Genomic DNA, 19,729 nt, shown 5'->3' with positions numbered 1-19,729 from the left:
CATCTAGAGATGTAGATCCAAACTTAGTCACAATAGAAGACGTTCAAAAAGGACAAGACAACCTACACATAATGATCCTCTCCCACCAGAATCCCATTACAGATGGCAGTTCCATGACTATATTTGGTCAATGACATAACCCGGAATTTCCCGGCAGCTTTGTTTATAAAAATAAGCAGGCCAGAGACCTTAAATGTCATTTAGCAGCAGCAGTTTTTTTTTTAATGTTACATTTGTAGGAGTACATACTACTTAGTTACATAGTTACTACGGGTATGCCAATTCAAATTCAGGTTTAAGGCCTCTCCTAAGCATGTTTTTTAAATTATTTTTTTTAGTTGGCCTTTTTGTTTTAGGTTTTAATTAGAGATGAGCGAATCGAAGTAGCCGAAGTGGAATTTGAGTCGAATATCGGAAAAATTTCGATTCGCGCCGAATCCGAAAAATAGCCTAATTCGGACGCGCGAATCGAAATTTTTCCGAAAATGGCGGCTGACATGTGCGGCGACGGAGCGGGGATGTCTGGGAAGGCGCGCAGACAAGGCGCGCTGACCCATAATGCATTCCTCAACGACATGTGATCGCATCAGCCAATCAGCAGCCAGCCAGCTAGCACTGTGTAATGGTCGAGCTATAAATAGCGGCCATTTTGGAATTCTTCATTTGCCTGCAGTCATTGAACAGAGGCAGACCGCTCTGTATTAGGGACAGGGACAGAGTTAGGGCCACAGAAACGATACTTGGGGACAGAGAAACGATACTTAGGGACAGAGAACTATTACTCAGGGACACAGAATTGTTAATTAGGGCCACAGAATCGTTACTTAGGGACAAAGAAACGCTAGTTAGGGCCACAGAATTCATACTCAGGGACAGACAGAATTGTTACTGAGTGCCAGAGAATTGTTACTTAGGGCCACAGAAACGTTATTAGGGCCACAGAATTGTTACTCAGGGACAGACAGAATTGTTACTGAGTGCCAGAGAATTGTTACTTAGGGCCACAGAAACGTAATTAGGGCAACAGAATTGTTACTCAGGGACAGACAGAATTGTTACTGAGTGCCAGAGAATTGTTACTTAGGGCCACAGAAACATTATTAGGGCCACAGAATTGTTACTCAGGGACAGACAGAATTGTTACTGAGTGCCAGAGAATTGTTACTTAGGGCCACAGAAACTTTAGTTAGGGCCACAGAATTGTTACTCAGGGACAGACACAGAATTGTTACTGAGGGCCACAGAACTGTTACTTAGGGCCACAGAATTGTTACTCGCACAGACACAGAATTGTTACACAGGGACACAGAATTGTTACTGAGGGCCACAGAACCATTACTTAGGGCCACAGAATTGTTACTGAGGGCCACAGAACTGTTACTTAGGGCCACAGAATTGTTACTCGCACAGACACAGAATTGTTACTCGCACAGACACAGAATTGTTACTGAGGGCCACAGAACTGTTACTTAGGGCCACAGAATTGTTACTCGCACAGACACAGAATTGTTACTCAGGGACAGACAGAATTGTTACTGAGTGCCAGAGAATTGTTACTTAGGGCCACAGAAACGTTATTAGGGCCACAGAATTGTTACTCAGGGACAGACAGAATTGGTACTGAGTGCCAGAGAATTGTTACTTAGGGCCACAGAAACTTTAGTTAGGGCCACAGAATTGTTACTCAGGGACAGACACAGAATTGTTACTGAGGGCCACAGAACTGTTACTTAGGGCCACAGAATTGTTACTCGCACAGACACAGAATTGTTACTCGCACAGACACAGAATTGTTACTGAGGGCCACAGAACTGTTACTTAGGGCCACAGAATTGTTACTCGCACAGACACAGAATTGTTACTCAGGGACAGACAGAATTGTTACTGAGTGCCAGAGAATTGTTACTTAGGGCCACAGAAACGTTATTAGGGCCACAGAATTGTTACTCAGGGACAGACAGAATTGTTACTGAGTGCCAGAGAATTGTTACTTAGGGCCACAGAAACTTTAGTTAAGGCCACAGAATTGTTACTCAGGGACAGACACAGAATTGTTACTGAGGGCCACAGAACTGTTACTTAGGGCCACAGAATTGTTACTCGCACAGACACAGAATTGTTACTCGCACAGACACAGAATTGTTACTCAGGGCCACAGAACTGTTACTTAGGGCCACAGAATTGTTACTCGCACAGACACAGAATTGTTACTCAGGGACAGACAGAATTGTTACTGAGTGCCAGAGAATTGTTACTTAGGGCCACAGAAACGTTATTAGGGCCACAGAATTGTTACTCAGGGACAGACAGAATTGTTACTGAGTGCCAGAGAATTGTTACTCGCACAGACACAGAATTGTTACACAGGGACACAGAACTGTTACTGAGGGCCACAGAACCGTTACTTAGGGCCACAGAATTGTTACTCGCACAGACACAGAATTGTTACTCGCACAGACAGAATTGTTACTCAGGGACACAGAACTGTTACTGAGGGCCACAGAACTGTTACTTAGGGCCACAGAATTGTTACTCGCACAGACACAGAATTGTTACTCAGGGACAGACACAGAATTGTTACTGAGGGCCACAGAACTGTTACTTAGGGCCACAGAATTGTTACTCGCACAGACACAGAATTGTTACTCGCACAGACACAGAATTGTTACTGAGGGCCACAGAACTGTTACTTAGGGCCACAGAATTGTTACTCGCACAGACACAGAATTGTTACACAGGGACACAGAACTGTTACTGAGGGCCACAGAACCGTTACTTAGGGCCACAGAATTGTTACTCGCACAGACACAGAATTGTTACTCAGGGACACAGAACTGTTACTGAGGGCCACAGAACTGTTACTTAGGGCCACAGAATTGTTACTCGCACAGACACAGAATTGTTACTCGCACAGACACAGAATTGTTACTCAGGGACACAGAACTGTTACTGAGGGCCACAGAACTGTTACTTAGGGCCACAGAATTGTTACTCGCACAGAAACAGAATTGTTACTCGCACAGACACAGAATTGTTACTCAGGGACACAGAACTGTTACTGAGGGCCACAGAACTGTTACTTAGGGCCACAGAATTGTTACTCGCACAGACACAGAATTGTTACTCGCACAGACACAGAATTGTTACTGAGGGCCACAGAACTGTTACTTGGGGCCACAGAAATGTTAATCAGGGACACAGAATTGTTACTGAGGGCCACAGAACTGTTACTTAGGGCCACAGAATTGTTACTCGCACAGACACAGAATTGTTACTCGCACAGACACAGAATTGTTACTGAGGGCCACAGAACTGTTACTTGGGGCCACAGAAACGTTAATCAGGGACACAGAATTGTTACTGAGGGCCACAGAACTGTTACTTAGGGCCACAGAATTGTTACTCGCACAGACACAGAATTGTTACTCGCACAGACACAGAATTGTTACTGAGGGCCACAGAACTGTTACTTGGGGCCACAGAAACGTTAATCAGGGACACAGAATTGTTACTGAGGGCCACAGAACTGTTACTTAGGGCCACAGAATTGTTACTCGCACAGACACAGAATTGTTACTCGCACAGACACAGAATTGTTACTGAGGGCCACAGAACTGTTACTTGGGGCCACAGAAACGTTAATCAGGGACACAGAATTGTTACTGAGGGCCACAGAACTGTTACTTAGGGCCACAGAATTGTTACTCGCACAGACACAGAATTGTTACTCAGGGACACAGAATTGTTACTCAGGGACACAGAATCGTTTAATTAAAGAGTATGTCAGACAACATGCAGAGGAGTGGCAGAGGAGGCAATGTTTTAGGAGCGAGCAGACGTGGCAGCAGAGGAAGGGGTCAAGGCAGCACTATTCGCAGCCAGAGGCCAGTGCTCCCGGTGTCATCCAGCGGTCGTGTCTCCACCGACAACCCTGCCGTCATCGATTGGTTGGCTCGGTCGTCTTCCTCTTCCCAGGTCACCTCTGACACCTACAGCCAACGGTCGGTGGGTACGTCAGACACAACCGTTAGTTGGCATGGCCCGGGACCAAGCCCACTGAAATCACGTGTCCTCTACCTGCCCCTGTCCTTTGGTGTTCCCTCACCAAGCGAAGTATCGCATGCTGTGGGCTCAGCCCCACTGTACAGTGAGGAAGAGCTAACAGAGGGCGGTCAGGAACGGGGGGAGACATCCGCCTTTTCAGCAGCCAGGCGAAGAAGTAGTGCCGAGGAGAGTGGCCCGGTAGCCGGTCTAGAGACAGGTCTGTCTCCTGACCCAGACGCAGCCGAGGGGGCTAGTAGTGAGGCGGAGACCCTACTTGATGATGAGGAGGTTGATCGCACTTGGCAGCCTCGTCGTCATCAGGCAATTTCTTCCGCATCATCAGGAGAAGAGGGTGGCAGCTTGGCAGTGAGCGAAACAGTCGGTGGGTTGCCCAGGAGACAGCAGCAGGGTCGCAGCAGTGTCAGTGGAGCCAAACGGCCACAGAGTAGAGCACCAGCTCCACTGCAGCCTACCACCACGGCCAGTAGTGGTGCCGGTGTGCACGGAGGAAGCAGCAGTCAGCCAGTGAGGAGTATCGGGGGCAAAGTTTCCTACTCGGCGGTGTGGCAATTTTTCGTCAAGCCGCCCGAGGAAGTAAACGTAGCCGTATGTCGACTATGTGGCCAGAAAGTCAAGCGTGCCCAGGGGGCCCATGTTGGGACTACAGCGTTGCGGCAGCATATGCAGCGTCGCCATTTGGTGGCCTGGGAAAACCGTGATAAAGATACGGCGGTTCTGCCCGCCCCAGCCCCCGCTCCATCACCCGCTCTGTTACTTGCTCCGTCTCTGCCATGTGCCACTTTCAGGTCTCCTCACACTGCAGGTGTGTTGAATTTTTTGACATAGGGTGCTGGCAGATTACGGGCCTCCCATAGCTGCTGCCAGGCCCCTAATCTGCCATGGGCCCCTATATACCGCCTCCTCATGCTGCTGCCAGGTCCAGAGTCTCTCATGGGTCCCTGTACGGCCTCCCATTGCTGCTGTCTCCATCGCCACACTCTGCCATGTGCCACATTCAGGTCTCTTCACACTGCTTGTGTTTTCAATTTTTTGACATAGGGTGCTGGCAGATTACGGGCCTCCCATAGCTGCTGCCAGGCCCCTAATCTGCCATGGGCCCCTATATACTGCCTCCTCATGCTGCTGCCAAGTCCAGAGTCTCTCATGGGTCCCTATACGGCCTCCCATTGCTGCTGTCTCCATCGCCACACTCTGCCATGTGCCACTTTCAGGTCTCCTCACACACTGCTGGTGTGTTGAATTTTTTGACATAGGGTGCTGGCAGATTACGGGCCTCCTATAGCTGCTGCCAGGCCCCTAATCTGCCATAGGCCCCTATATACCGCCTCCTCATGCTGCTGCCAGGTCCAGAGTCTCTCATGGGTCCCTGTACGGCCTCCCATTGCTGCTGTCTCCATCGCCACACTCTGCCATGTGCCACATTCAGGTCTCCTCACACTGCTGGTGTGTTGAATTTTTTGACATAGGGTGCTGGCAGATTACGGGCCTCCCATAGCTGCTGCCAGGCCCCTAATCTGCCATGGGCCCCTATATACCGCCTCCTCATGCTGCTGCCAGGTCCAGAGTCTCTCATGGGTCCCTGTACGGCCTCCCATTGCTGCTGTCTCCATCGCCACACTCTGCCATGTGCCACATTCAGGTCTCTTCACACTGCTTGTGTTTTCAATTTTTTGACATAGGGTGCTGGCAGATTACGGGCCTCCCATAGCTGCTGCCAGGCCCCTAATCTGCCATGGGCCCCTATATACCGCCTCCTCATGCTGCTGCCAGGTCCAGAGTCTCTCATGGGTCCCTGTACGGCCTCCCATTGCTGCTGTCTCCATCGCCACACTCTGCCATGTGCCACTTTCAGGTCTCCTCACACTGCTGGTGTGTTACATTTTTTGTCATAAGGTGCTGGCAGATTACGGGCCTCACATAGCTGCTGCCAGGCCCCTAATCTGCCATGGGCCCCTATACCGCCTCCTCATGCTGCTGCCAAGTCCAGAGTGTGTCATGGGTCCCTGTACGGCCTCCCATTGCTGCTGTCTCCATCGCCACACTCTGCCATGTGCCACTTTCAGGTCTCCTCACACACTGCTGGTGTGTTCAATTTTTTGTCATAGGGTGCTGGCAGATTACGGGCCTCCCATAGCTGCTGCCAGGCCCCTAATCTGCCATGGGCCCCTATACTGCCTCCTCATGCTGCTGCCAGGTCCACAGTCTCTCATGCCATGTGCCACTTTCAGGTCTCCTCACACTGCTGGTGTGTTCAATTTTTTGACATAGGGTGCTGGCAGATTACGGGCCTCCCATAGCTGCTGCCAGGCCCCTAATCTGCCATGGGCCCCTATACCGCCTCCTCATGCTGCTGCCAAGTCCAGAGTGTGTCATGGGTCCCTGTACGGCCTCCCATTGCTGCTGTCTCCATAGCCACACTCTGCCATGTGCCACTTTCAGGTCTCCTCACACTGCTGGTGTGTTCAATTTTTTGACATAGGGTGCTGGCAGATTACGGGCCTCCCATTGCTGCTGCCAGGCACGTAATCTGCCATGGGCCCCCGTACCGACTCCTCTTCATGCTGTGACGTTGCAACAAGGTGGAATTCAACCCTACATATGTTAGACCGCCTTTACGAACAGCGAAAGGCCATCACAGATTTCCTGATGTTAAAAGCGGATAAAGGTACTCCCTGTGTAACTTAGATGTCAGCCATTGGCAGCTCATGCGTGACACCTGCGCTTGCTCAGGCCCTTTGAGGAGGCCACGCTATTCGTGAGTCGGCAGGACTATGGGATGAACGACGTCATTCCTCTGTTGCACGTCCTGGAACAAATGCTGTTAACAATGGCTGGTCAGGGTGCGGTAGACGTGGCGCACAGATCTCAACGCCACATGACCCCTGTGGGGGCAGGACAGGAAGAAGAGGAGGAGGTAGAGGAGGACATTGGTGCTCAGGAATTATTGAGTGAAATGGGTGGTTTTTCCACTCAGCGGACAGGAGTGGAGGAGCAGGAGCATCTGGTAGAGGAGGAGGAGGAGGAGACAGAGGACCCAGACGCACCGTGGCAGTATGCTGTGGAGATGGAGGCAGGGAGTCCCTCGCATTCCTTGGCACAAATGGCCCATAGCATGCTCGCTTGCTTGCGTAGCGACAGCCGAATAATAACCATCAGACAGAGGGATGACTTTTGGCTGTCCACCTTGTTGGACCCTCGCTACCGTTCAAAAATGGTGGCCTTTTTCACACCTGCTGAGAGGGAGGCCAAAATAACGTACTATAAAAACCACCTATGTAGTCAGCTGGTCTCTGCCTTTGTGCGCCAACGTCCATCCTCAGACACTGTGGGCCCTGTGCGCTCGCGTTCCGCTGCCATGGCAGCAGGGGAGGGGTGGGGTGGTAGGAGCAGTGGCAGCTCCACCAGCAGCGGCTGCCTCAGTCTGCAGTCGATGATGAGTAGCTTTCTTCACCAGCGCAGTGAGGAAACTACTAACCAGCCGCAGCAGCATCAGGTGGACCTGGAGCAGGACCTCAAACAACAGGCTTAGGCCTACTTGGACAGCACCCTGCCAACCAAGGTAGACAATCCCCTTGACTACCGGGCAACGAAACTTGACCTTTGACCCCAACTAGCTGAATTTGCCCTTGAAAGGCTGTCATGCCCGGCCAGTAGCGTGGCATCGGAGCGCGTGTTTAGTGCGGCAGGAGGTATTGCAACTCCGCGGAGGACACGACTGTCCACCCAAAGTGTGGAGAGACTCACGTTTGTGAAAATGAATCAGGCGTGGATTAGTCTGGATTTCAAACCACCAGTTCCTGACACAACTGACTAAATCCGCCATGAATCATGCCCCAAACATGTGCCACTTTCAGGTCTCCTCACACACTGCTTGTGTTTTCAATTTTTTGACATAGGGTGCTGGCAGATTACGGGCCTCCCATAGCTGCTGCCAGGCCCCTAATCTGCCATGGGCCCCTATATACCGCCTCCTCATGCTGCTGCCAGGTCCAGAGTCTCTCATGCCATGTGCCACTTTCAGGTCTCCTCACACACTGCTGGTGTGTTAAATTTTTTGTCATAGGGTGCTGGCAGATTACGGGCCTCCTATAGCTGCTGCCAGGCCCCTAATCTGCCATGGGTCCCTATACCGCCTCCTCATGCTGCTGCCAGGTCCACAATCTCTCATGGGTCCCTGTACGGCCTCCCATTGCTGCTGTCTCCATCGCCACACTCTGCCATGTGCCACTTTCAGGTCTCCTCACACACTGCTGGTGTGTTCAATTTTTTGCCATAGGGTGCTGGCAGATTACGGGCCTCCCATTGCTGCTGCCAGGCCTGTAATCTGCCATGGGCCCCCGTACCGCCTGGTCACGCTGCTGCTGGGTCCACAGTGTGACATGGGTCCCTGTACCGCCTCCCATTGCTCCCACTCTGCCATGTGCCACTTTCAGGTCTCCTCACACTCCTGCTGGTTTCCATTTTGTCATAGGTTGCTGGCAGATTACAGGCCTCCCATAGGTGCTGCCAGGCCCCAAATCTGCCATGGGCCCCCGTACCGCCTCGTCACGCTGCTGCTGGGTCCACAGTGTGACATGGGTCCTTGTACCGCCTCCCATTGCTCCCACTCTGCCATGTGCCACTTTCAGGTCTCCTCACACTCCTGCTGGTTTCCATTTTGTCATAGGTTGCTGTATGGCCTCCCATTGCTGCTGCCTCCACCGCCACACTGTGGCTCCAAACACTGGTTTTGGCCCCGTGACTGGCCAAATGAGTGAAGTGTGCGGTGATTCTAAGATCGACGGCACTCATCTGCATGTCATACTGAGTGACAGTATTATTTCTCTTCCCCAGCAGACTCCAAGGGCATTTAAATTAAAGGTACAGTGTTCTGCACTAATATTAAGTCTCTCTGAAGCCTAGAAACACCCTTTTTTAAGTTAAATTCACAGCGAATTTATTCGACTCGAATCGAATATTGTCCACGAATTCGCCGAATCAGTCGAATCGAATTTTTCATTTCTTCGCTCATCTCTAGTTTTAATGTTGTCCTTTACGCCTGCCAAATGTTATTGTTTTAAACCTTTCTTTTTGCATTGATAAATGTCTCCAATGGCAGAGCCCAGCTATCCATTGCCCTTTTTAACCAAAAGTTTGCACAATTGGCTCCACTAAACATCAAAGGGGTTCTTGTAGTATGTTAGGGGTTTGTGAATTTTCTAAAGCATTCAGCAAACATACAGTAAACCAAACTTTCCTTGGTATGCTCCTTCTAGTAACTATATGATGCACACTATGGGGGTTGATTTACTAAAACTGGAGAGTGCAAAATCTTGTGCAGCTGTCCATTGTACCGACCATCTTCTAACCCCAACATGTTCAATTAAGCATTGACAAACAACCTGAAAGCTGATTGTTTTCAATGCAAAGTGGCACCAGATTTTGCACTCTCTGGTTTTAGTAAATCAACCCCCATGTATCCATGGCTGTGGGTCTGGCTCCTATCAATGTCTAATTGATGAATTATCTCCATTAGTCCAGGGATGAAATTCCTAATCCTATTCCTAAACTTGACTGTCTCATCGACTAAAGTCTGAAGTGAAGGTGAAGACCTTTCTGCTGAGGATATCACCACTGAAGCCCTAGAAATATTGTTCATGTTTTACACAGTATTAAAGAAAAACAAGCTGAGATGACCATGTAAATAGACATGCACTTTGATAATATGAACAAGTACACACAGCCTGCAATCAATTGTTCTTGATTCATTGGATCAGATGCACTCTTTATTAAAGTAACATTAAAAATAATTACTTTAAAAAGCTGAACTAAATAAGAGGGTAATTATATTTGTGATTAATTCTTCAATAAACATAGCATTTTTCAAAATGTGTTTAATGAGTCCCTTATTAATGATTCCCTCACATGTGAAGAGCTACATTTGCTACATTCATCTATAGTTACAGCAGTAATCTTTCCTCTTGAACAAATGTCACATGTGACATTACCATAGGTAATGGATAATCAAAGAAAAATCAACCCAAACGAGCAAACACTGTGCTCAATGCCACTCAACTGTAGAAAACTAACGTCAGAAATATTTATAGTATTGAGGAAAAGACTTATGTCTGTAAAGCTTGTATGCCAAAAGGCTCTATAAGTATGTCTTTATGTATTACATTTGTCTAATTTATGACCATTATAAGGAAAAGTTTGTTTTTTATTTTTTTGTTTGATAAGCAATGGTTATGCATTCTTTCAAGTTTGTCTTATGGTCTGTATCCCCATTGAGGAAATTTTTTCTAACCTGTGATTTGTGCAGTCATTGGACAAGAGACATGCAGACTCCCTCACAGACAGATGCAGCAATAAAATAAACAATACAATCACTTTTTTGCTACAAACAGAAAATGGTAGCACCTCCAGTTTTCTTTCATAGTCTGTGTGTCTGCTGGGAAAATGTCCCATACTTCCTGTGTTTTCACCAAACAGGAAGTAAGGGAAATTCTCTCCCACTGGGATACAATATGGGATAGTAATATATTCTTTCAATAAGTTTCAATCAGATGTGACCTTTAACACCTTTGTTCAATAATAAATGCCTTTCTCTATTCATCCATCGAAGATCTTATAGTAATGATAATAAAAATAACAACAATTCAGCATTTTAGTGCATTTGATGCTAGAAGGGGTTTGATTTACTAAAGGCAAATTGATGGTTCACTTTGCAATAGAATTTGCACTTTGTATAGGGATTTGTATAGGGATAAGTGACTTCCGTCATCCAATTATGTTTTGAGTAAAACATTTTTTTTTCCTTGCATATGATCCTTGCATTGTGTTGGGGATGATTTCTATGCAAAATGCAACTTCCCGTTTAAAGTACAATTTCACTTGTAAATAGGAAAAGCCTGCTTGTCTTTAGTAAATCAACCTGAAATGTTATGTTTTAGGGCCTTCTCCAATCTAGGGTGCCTCTGTAGTGCTTGCTAATGATCCTGTGAAACAAGTAGATATGATAGGCTAAACATTAAAGCCTAAATCCAAGAAAAGCAAAAATTCTCTCTTGCAAATGTTTGTGTGACTCTCAGGTATCAAGATAATGTTTTAGCCTAGCCAAGTTCCAGGCCCAGATTCAAATTCCACAATGAAACATCCAAATGAGGTAAAATTTTTCCTTATGAGATACTGGGGTTGATTTACTAAAGGCAGATAGACTGTTCACTTTGCAAGGGAAATTGCACTTTGCATGGGAATTTTTTACTAGAATGTGGTGAATGTGGTGAAGTTTCACTTTGCAAATCACGTGCAAGGAAAAAAAAGTGTTTTCACTTCACCTCATTCAATAAGCTCTCAAAATGCAAATTCCCTTGCAAAGTGAACAGTCTAATTGTCTTTAGTAAATCAACTCCACTGTGCCTTGGCAGCATTTACTGTAAGAAATATAACAGGAATGGTTGTGGAGGAAAATGGTATTGAGCAGACAGTATCACACGTACAGGGATGTTGGATTAATGTCTTCAGTGACTGATTGCACTGCTGACTTAGTGCCAGTTGATCTGTTTCTGCAGTGCTCTTTGTGGTGCGATTTGCGTTTTTGCCGCATTTTTGATGCATATACATTTTTTTTTCATGTTGCTAGGCAGATTAAAACGCATCAAAAATGCGTAAAAAACACACTACATGCTTTTCTGCAGTGTCTTCATTGAAGTCTATAGAACCAAAAACACAACTTTTTGCTTTTAAAAAAGTCCCTGACTAGGGGCGAGCTGACCATTCGAGCACTCGGGCACTGCCCGAGGGCCCGGGGTCAGTAGGGGGCCCCATTAAATGCCCCTGGTAAATTTTTTATAGGCTTTTTGGATGTGGGCAAGGACACAGGGGCCCCATGATCCCCTATTGCCCAGGTTGTCAGTCCGCTCCTGTCCCTAACCCTTTCCAAAAACGCACCGGCTAAACGTGTCCCATAGGAAATCATTGTAAATGGACTGTAGTGCATTTCTACAAAACACACAATGCTGCAGACAACGCTTAGGTGTAAACCTAGACTTAGTTCTATAGACTTCAATGGAGATGCTGCAGACAAGCATGTAGTGCATTTTTGATGCTTTTTTTATGCATTTTTGATTCGGTTTGTATTTTAATCTGCCTAGCAACAAGAAAAAAATGTGAAACGCATCAAAAATGGGGCAAAAACGCATGTGCAAAAATGCAAATCACACCACAAAAAGCACTGAAAAAACGGATCAGACACAAACTGCATAGTGTGAACCTAGCCTAACAGTGATGGTGAATACAAAGTGCTGCTGATCCAGGAGTGGGGAAAACAGGGACATTTTCAGGAACACCATGATGCTGAACAGGAAATAATGTAGAAGCGAAAGAACTGTGAAAAGTGGATTGTTTATACAAAAAGCACAATTTTCTAGTTGTCTACCATTTACATAGTTTCCATAGAAATGCGCATAAAATATCCTTTTGCTAGTTCGTATAAAAGTAGATTTGAGTTAACTTGACAAGGCAGCGCAAAAGCAACAATGGTGTGTAAACCACAAACAACCGACAGCATCCTGATTTCACTTTTTAGAGCATTCAGAACAGTGAAAATCATTGCTGATGGCTTGCTATGGGTTACTGCCCTTTGCAGTGCTGTTTGTCATATTAAATGAGCCCAAAGCTGTGCAAATATACAGCACTTTCAAAACCGCACGTAGTAGTTGCTTGCCACTTCAGGTTTGCTATTCTAAAATTCATTTATAAATAAATATAATTTCTGGAAATGAGGGTTCACTCATCATGTAGTGATGGTTTAGGGATCATGGTTAAATTATAAGAAAACATATTAAAAGTACACAATTCACAAAACTAGCAATATAATGAATAGTGTTACTTTTCTTTCCACAGCTAAATTTAAAGAACATTTTCAGTGCTTATCACAAGCAGAAATAATGAGATTCGACAGAGCATATCAGAAAATTTCAGGTTTAAAATAATAACCTTTATCAGCAGTGTACAGCCTGAACTATATGTTTGTATAAGATGATTTGTAATGTAGCTAATTATGCATTCGATGGCTGCTATGTGCATGTCTGTCATTTGTGCTGAATACATAGAAGCTTTAATATACAACTAACACAGTATATTTAAAACCTGTTAGTTGCATTTATTGAAATGCTATCCATGTCCTTAATTAATGTTTACCTCCAGGAAATAATGTATATTCATTATGAATGTACGTAGTGTATGTATATTTTTATATTGCTTGGAAATAATAATATAAGGGCTCCATGGACACTGCAGCTGATAAACTCACATTCAGGAGCTTTTTTGCGTGTTTTTTCAGGAGCCCCTGAACTCTTCCTAATGTTTTCCTATGTGTCCATGTACACATAGTCGTTTACAGGCAGTTGAGTTTACAGTCATTTTTTTTAACGCACCAAACTTGCGTTCAGGAGTAGATTTTATCGGCGTTTCAAATGCCAAACGCTTGTAAACGCAGTTAACCGTGTTTATAAGCGTTTGTGTTTAGAAGCGTTTTTTAACTGTTCCATATCCAAATGCTGTCCAGAGCCTTTTTTCATCATCAGAAATGCATGCAAAGCGTTTTCCAAGTACTCAAATGGACCTAGTACACCAGCGCAGTCAGTTTCAGGTTTCGCATAAAGGAAAAAATGGTAGAATGTGCTGCATTATGCTCATGATGGGATCCATAGTGAATACAACCAGAAAAGATAGGTCATCTCAACACATACTGCTCTCTCTGCTTCTGCTCTCTCAATTTCTCTCAAAATGTCTGAAATAATAAATTTTGTACTGTTTTTCAGTGCATTCTGGGCATTTGGGAAGGTTTCCTGAGGTTATCTTTTAAAAACGCTTCTAAACGCAAGCGCACATAAATGCGGTATGCAAATCTAGCTAAACTAACGTTTTTTAACCTACGTTTTCAAGCAGTCAGTCTCCATCGTTCTGAAGAGTTTTCCAAAAGCCCCGTGTACATGAGCTCTAAATGTCATTATAGTTTTTTTTTTTCTTTTCTTTTACTAGAACATTATTATCATTGTGGAATATAAATCTACCTTTTTCCCACTGATAACCTGTTTATTAATGTTCCCAAGAACAATGCCCCATGCTGGGGATTAGTTGTTAAACACATCCCTTGTGAGCCAGCAGCTGACACTTAGCATTGTGGCGAGCTCTCAATCCCAGCTGCCACTGACAACTTGGGTGTCCATTGATGATTTGTAACCACAGTGCATGTCGATCATGTAATCACGATGTCAGCTATGACAGAATAATCACATATAGACTGGAGGTTTTATCAAATAAATAGCATGCAGATAAATACTTTCGGGCTGCAGTAAGATCTGACATCTATATAATACGGTATTTATCAGATACAAATACCATACTGAAAAACAGTGACACTTTAAAAATATTTTAGTGCATTTGTCAATACATAGTAAAAAGGAGGATTTTTATTGACCTCTTGTCGCATATATGTGGCCTCTCAGATGATGGGCCTTGATGCCGAGAGGCTGCATATATGCGTACCAGAATGTAAACAGATCTGTGCTGAGAGCACGCGCCCTACGCACTCCTGGCACAGTTAGGCTGTGTTCCTGCCAATCACCCCTATAGCGTTTGACAGGCGTTAGATAGGCATTTGGGGAGTGGCTTTAAGGTTACGTTCACACTAGCCTTGTTAGCAAGCGGCAGACAGGCGTTTGAGAAGCTTTTTTACCGTTTCCCAAACGCCTGGGAAAATTCTGCACATTGCAGCACATGGTACTGTTCAAACGGGAGCGTTATCGTTGCGGCAAAATGGATGCCTCTTGTCGAGTGAGGAGGAGTTGAAGCCTCCTATTCAAGTCTATGGTGCCGCTCTGCAAATGCCTGGCCGGCGTTTGCGGGGCGTTTGCGGAGCGTTAACACCATTCAAACTTCATTATAGGCGTTTGTGGGTGTTTTTAACGCTTGGTAAACACCTAGCAACCTCTGCTAAACCACGCATGTGGCGTTTGCGGAGCATTAAAAACGCTCCGCAAACGCCGGACCAACGCTTGTCAAACGCTATAGGGGCATTTGGCAAGAGTTGGAAAAACAGTCAAGTGTGAAGGAGCCCTAATGCTCCCCAAATGCCCTATGCGCATTTTTGAGGCATTTGATAGGCGTTTGCAAAGCATTAAAACCACACCACAAACATCTACAATGAAGTTTAATGGTATTAACACTCCGCAAACGCCTTGCAAACGCCTGCCAGAAGAAGAAGTGTGAGAAGCATCCCCACTTGAATGGCAGGCTTCAACTTCTCCTGGCTTGACATGAGGCGTCGGTTTTGCCACTTCAGTGTAAACAGCACTGTATGCTGCCATGTGTAGAAATTTCATAGGCATTTCAGAAGCATTAAAAACGCTTCCCAAACACCTGTCTGATGCCTGCTGACAAGCTATTATGAATGTAGCCTTACTGGGGGCTTACAGAAGCTTTCTGATCATGTGACAGCCAATCATGGTAGTTACATGATTGAAATGCCCGTTCCTGCCTCCCAGCATCTGAAACCTTTTTAAAGGGCTGGGAGGTAGCGACGTTAAGAAGTTAAAATAGGATACATATAAATTCCTTATAGTCTTTAGCCAGTTCCTGTCCACAGTACATTTACTGAGGGCAGGCAGTAGGGGCAGGCTGGATCACGTACATGTAAATCATCAGCTGAAGGGTGAACAGATTGTGACTCCCGATACCCGACCTCTTTGAGAGTCTGGGGGGGTGTCATGTGATCACAATGTGATCACATGATCACAATGTCAACAGATACAATTTTCAAAGAGTGTCAGCAGCATCATATTCTAGCATCACGTATCTTATTTTGGGTGTGTGGCTGATTTCTTTTTTTTTACCTTTTACATTTTGCTTGGCTTTAAAAAAGCATCAGAATCTCAATCTGATCATTTCGGCTTAGGAAAAAAAAAAATTTTGGTGGCTTTGGCTCTGACACCTGATCTTTTAGCAAGCTGTAGTAGGCCTGAGTGGACCAATAGAGGTATAGGAAAGTTTACTCTAGAAAACATTAAGCTAAAGCCTTCAACTTTGTACAAATTGGTTAGTAGCAAAACAGTTTTTAGTAGTATAGTGTGAGAGCTTCTTTTCCACAGTACCACACTGCATTGTCTTAAAGGATAAGTTCACCTTTGGGAACATGTTACATGTTCCATCTGGAACATGAACATGTAACATGTTCCCATAACCGCAGCCGCCGCTCCCCCTCACTCTGACAGATAGTACAGGGAGAAGTCTCCTCATACTATTTGTCAAATTTTAAAACAGCCCAGACATGCAGGACTCTACCCACACAGCCGCATTATTCATCCGTGAATGAATGAACTGCAAGTCCTGACACCCTTAGCAGCTGCGGGCTTGTAGTTTTCAATGAACTACCACGGCGTTGTGGAGTGCCGTGGTAGTTCATTGAAGCTTCCTGTCAGAATATCTGCTTGCTCGTGCATCCCGTATGGGCAAGCAAATATTCTGACAGGTCTGCAAGAGACCTGCATGGCATCAGCAATCTACTGATCGCTGATGCAATGCTTTCCAGCTGCTGTAGACAAAAATAATAAATGCAATTTGTTATTTTTGTCTAAAAGGTGAACTTATCCTTTAAATGTTTATTCAAATGTCAAAACCGAGCACACGAAGACACTACAAAACCACATGACCATTCACAAACCTCCTCTATTCCCATCTTCAACTATTCCCAAAATACTTAAAATGTACACTTCTGGTATGTTTTGGTAAACATTGCAAATAGTAATGGATCATGACCCAAAAGTCCAGAAACCACATCCAGATTGAACTAATTATTTATCACCAGCTCAAGACATAAAGGGCTTTTCAGGCATTAAATTCAATATACAATACCTATCAAATTGAAGTCTGATGAAAGTCTTGTTTTATATACATACCGTATTTACTTGAGTCTAATGCGCCATCAGATCAAATGTGCACCTCTATTTTGAAAGGCTTGAAATTGAAAAAAACGTTTGATGGCAATTGTAGTGAGCACCTGCATATGACAATGGGTTAAAGTTATGGACTTTCATTTTATTGCTGGTAATTAGTGAAAATATGGTAATAAAATGTGACAATGGGATATGTTAAGATTTTTTACTTTTAGTAATTACAGTACCTTAGACAGAAACAATAAATTTACCATATGTTATGGTACATTTTTTATTACAATATAGTAAACTATTAAACCAAATACTGACCTAAAACAAGTTATTACATAGAAAATTTTTAATAAAAGGTAAGTTTAAGTATAGCTTGGAATGAAAGCTTAAAATTTTGATACGAAGATGGAAGTGATGGGGGGCCACGGGAGAAGATGAGGGAGGGGGCCGCTGGAGGAGATGAGGGAGGGGGCCATTGGAGGAGATAAGGGAGGAGGCCACTGGAGGAAATGAGGGAGGGGACCATTGGAGGAGATGAGGGAGGGGGCCATTGGAGGAGATGAGGAGGGGTGCACTGAAGGAGATGTGGGGGTCTGCTGGAAGAGATGAGGGGGGTCCACTGGAGGAGATGAGGGAGGGGTGCTGAAGGAGATGAGGGAGGGGGCCACTGGAGGAGATGAGGGGGGGTGCTGGAGGAGCCTTATCGCCGGATGTGTGGGAGGTACCACCTGCAGCCAGTGCAGAATTGCCGGACATGGTGGCGACACTACCAGGTGTGTTGAAGGCTTAGCAGTGTTTGCCTCTGCATGTAAAGCACCCTTGAATGTAATGCGCACACCAAGTTTAGAGCCTCTTTTTGGCCAGAAAAGGTGCGCATTACATTCATGTAAATGTGGTATATAAAATATTTTTTTAATGCAGATGTCTAGACTGGGTAGAATATCATAAAGCACATTAATATCATAGATGCCCTATCAATGTGGAATATCCTTTCCCAACTACTGCTATAACATTCAATTATCACATATTTCTTCAAAAACATTCCAGCGCTCTGATGGTGGTAGATCCTTGAGGCTTTTCACAGATATGCTGAGATCTGCTTTGTCAGAAATCACATAACGTGAGTATCTGAAGATAACATGAAAATTGGATCACAGTGTATCTAAATACAAACCAAAAATGTAATATATTGTAGCCTACTAGTCCTTGCTTTGGTAGCTGCATTTGTTTTCTTTTTTCAAGCTTCATTGCTTTTCTTTTCTCTTGGCAATAATATATATAACTCACTTCCTGTCTCTGGTTGGTTAGATCACTCCTCCACTGTATCTATGGAGGTAGCCATGGTTTTTCAACCCAGGCTTCATTCTAAATATGGACTACAAACATGTCTGCTTCTCCTCATCTTAATTACATTAAGGGTTAGAGTATCTTCATCCTTAGCTATCCTCTGTAAACTATCAATTGCCCTATTGGTAGTTAACAGGCGATAGCTAAGGAGGAAGATATTCTTTGGTGCAATTCACAGGAAGTTTCAAGGACAATTCATTTCTGGCAATATCAACAGATATGTTCCGTAATTGCTAAAAATGTTCTTAGCCTAAATAAACAGAAACCAAAGTCAGCCAGTGCATCTAAGGAGTGTGATCTGAAATGTATTGCATTCTTGTTCTTGGGTTTAGCTATCCTTTAAACATGTATGAAAAATATTCATCATTCACATACCATTTTTACTATAAGAACTTGCATATGATGCCATGTGCCAGCAAGGGTTCATACCCGGGTTTAAACTGTAGGGGATTTAAAAAAAAAAAATACAAAGCAGTCATGTCCCACCAGATTGTAATCCTATAACATTAACAATATAGCAATATCAAGATATATTCCAGACCTACATACAAAAGGTCTTAAAAAAATAACATGAAAGGCTACCTTGATTAATTAACGGTGAGTTAGTATGGATTTTGCAGGACCCTTCCATACTATCAGGAAAGTTATGAACAACCATTCATCTGTCAGCCCAAAAAAGGAGAGGAAGACAGTTCTTCAAATATTTATAAGAACTCTACATATTATCAATGTCCAACCATTCATGAAAATGTAAGCAGCTTTGTTAGACTGCAATAGAAGAGGAAGAGACTAGGCAGGTTTTATCTTACAATAAAAATAAGAGTGTATTACCTAAGAGATAACTATTGTTCAGTGACTGGATATTATATAAGCAGCTTGGTTAGGCCACATTATAAGATGGAATGACTAGACAGATTTCATTTTGAAATAAGCATTATAATGCATTATTTGAAAGACAATCGCTACAAATATTGTACAGGGCCTAAACAGCATGTAATCAACTTGGTTAGGTCACAATATAAGACAGAAAGGCAAGGCAGGTTTTATCTTGTATATTCTCTGGTAGACAATAGCCACAAGTGTTTCTGAGTTTCAGGGCAGCATAATAGGCCACAAACTTTGAGGTGCAGGGCAGGATTTACCTTGCAGCAAACATTCAAAATTTTGCAGTTGAGGTCCTGCTTCAGAAACATTGTGTGGCCCGTTGTAGTGCCAGAGCACCAGAAAAAAGCCGGCAGAGGTGGCAGTAGATTGTAAAGCTGGCATTTTTTTTTTTGGAGACTGGAGGACAAAGATTAGTCTGCATCATCTGCATCAAGGGTTTTGTAGTCATTTTGTGATGGGTGCAGTGGTTGGGGAGGGAGGTTACTAATGCTGAGCCTGTAATTTTA

This window comes from Staurois parvus, unplaced genomic scaffold (genome assembly GCF_062004578.1).
Source record: "Staurois parvus isolate SC_StPar_1 unplaced genomic scaffold, SC_StPar_1.0 ptg000402l, whole genome shotgun sequence".
Classification (NCBI taxonomy): Eukaryota; Metazoa; Chordata; class Amphibia; order Anura; family Ranidae; genus Staurois; species Staurois parvus.
Note: the sequence above shows the minus strand (reverse complement) of the source record.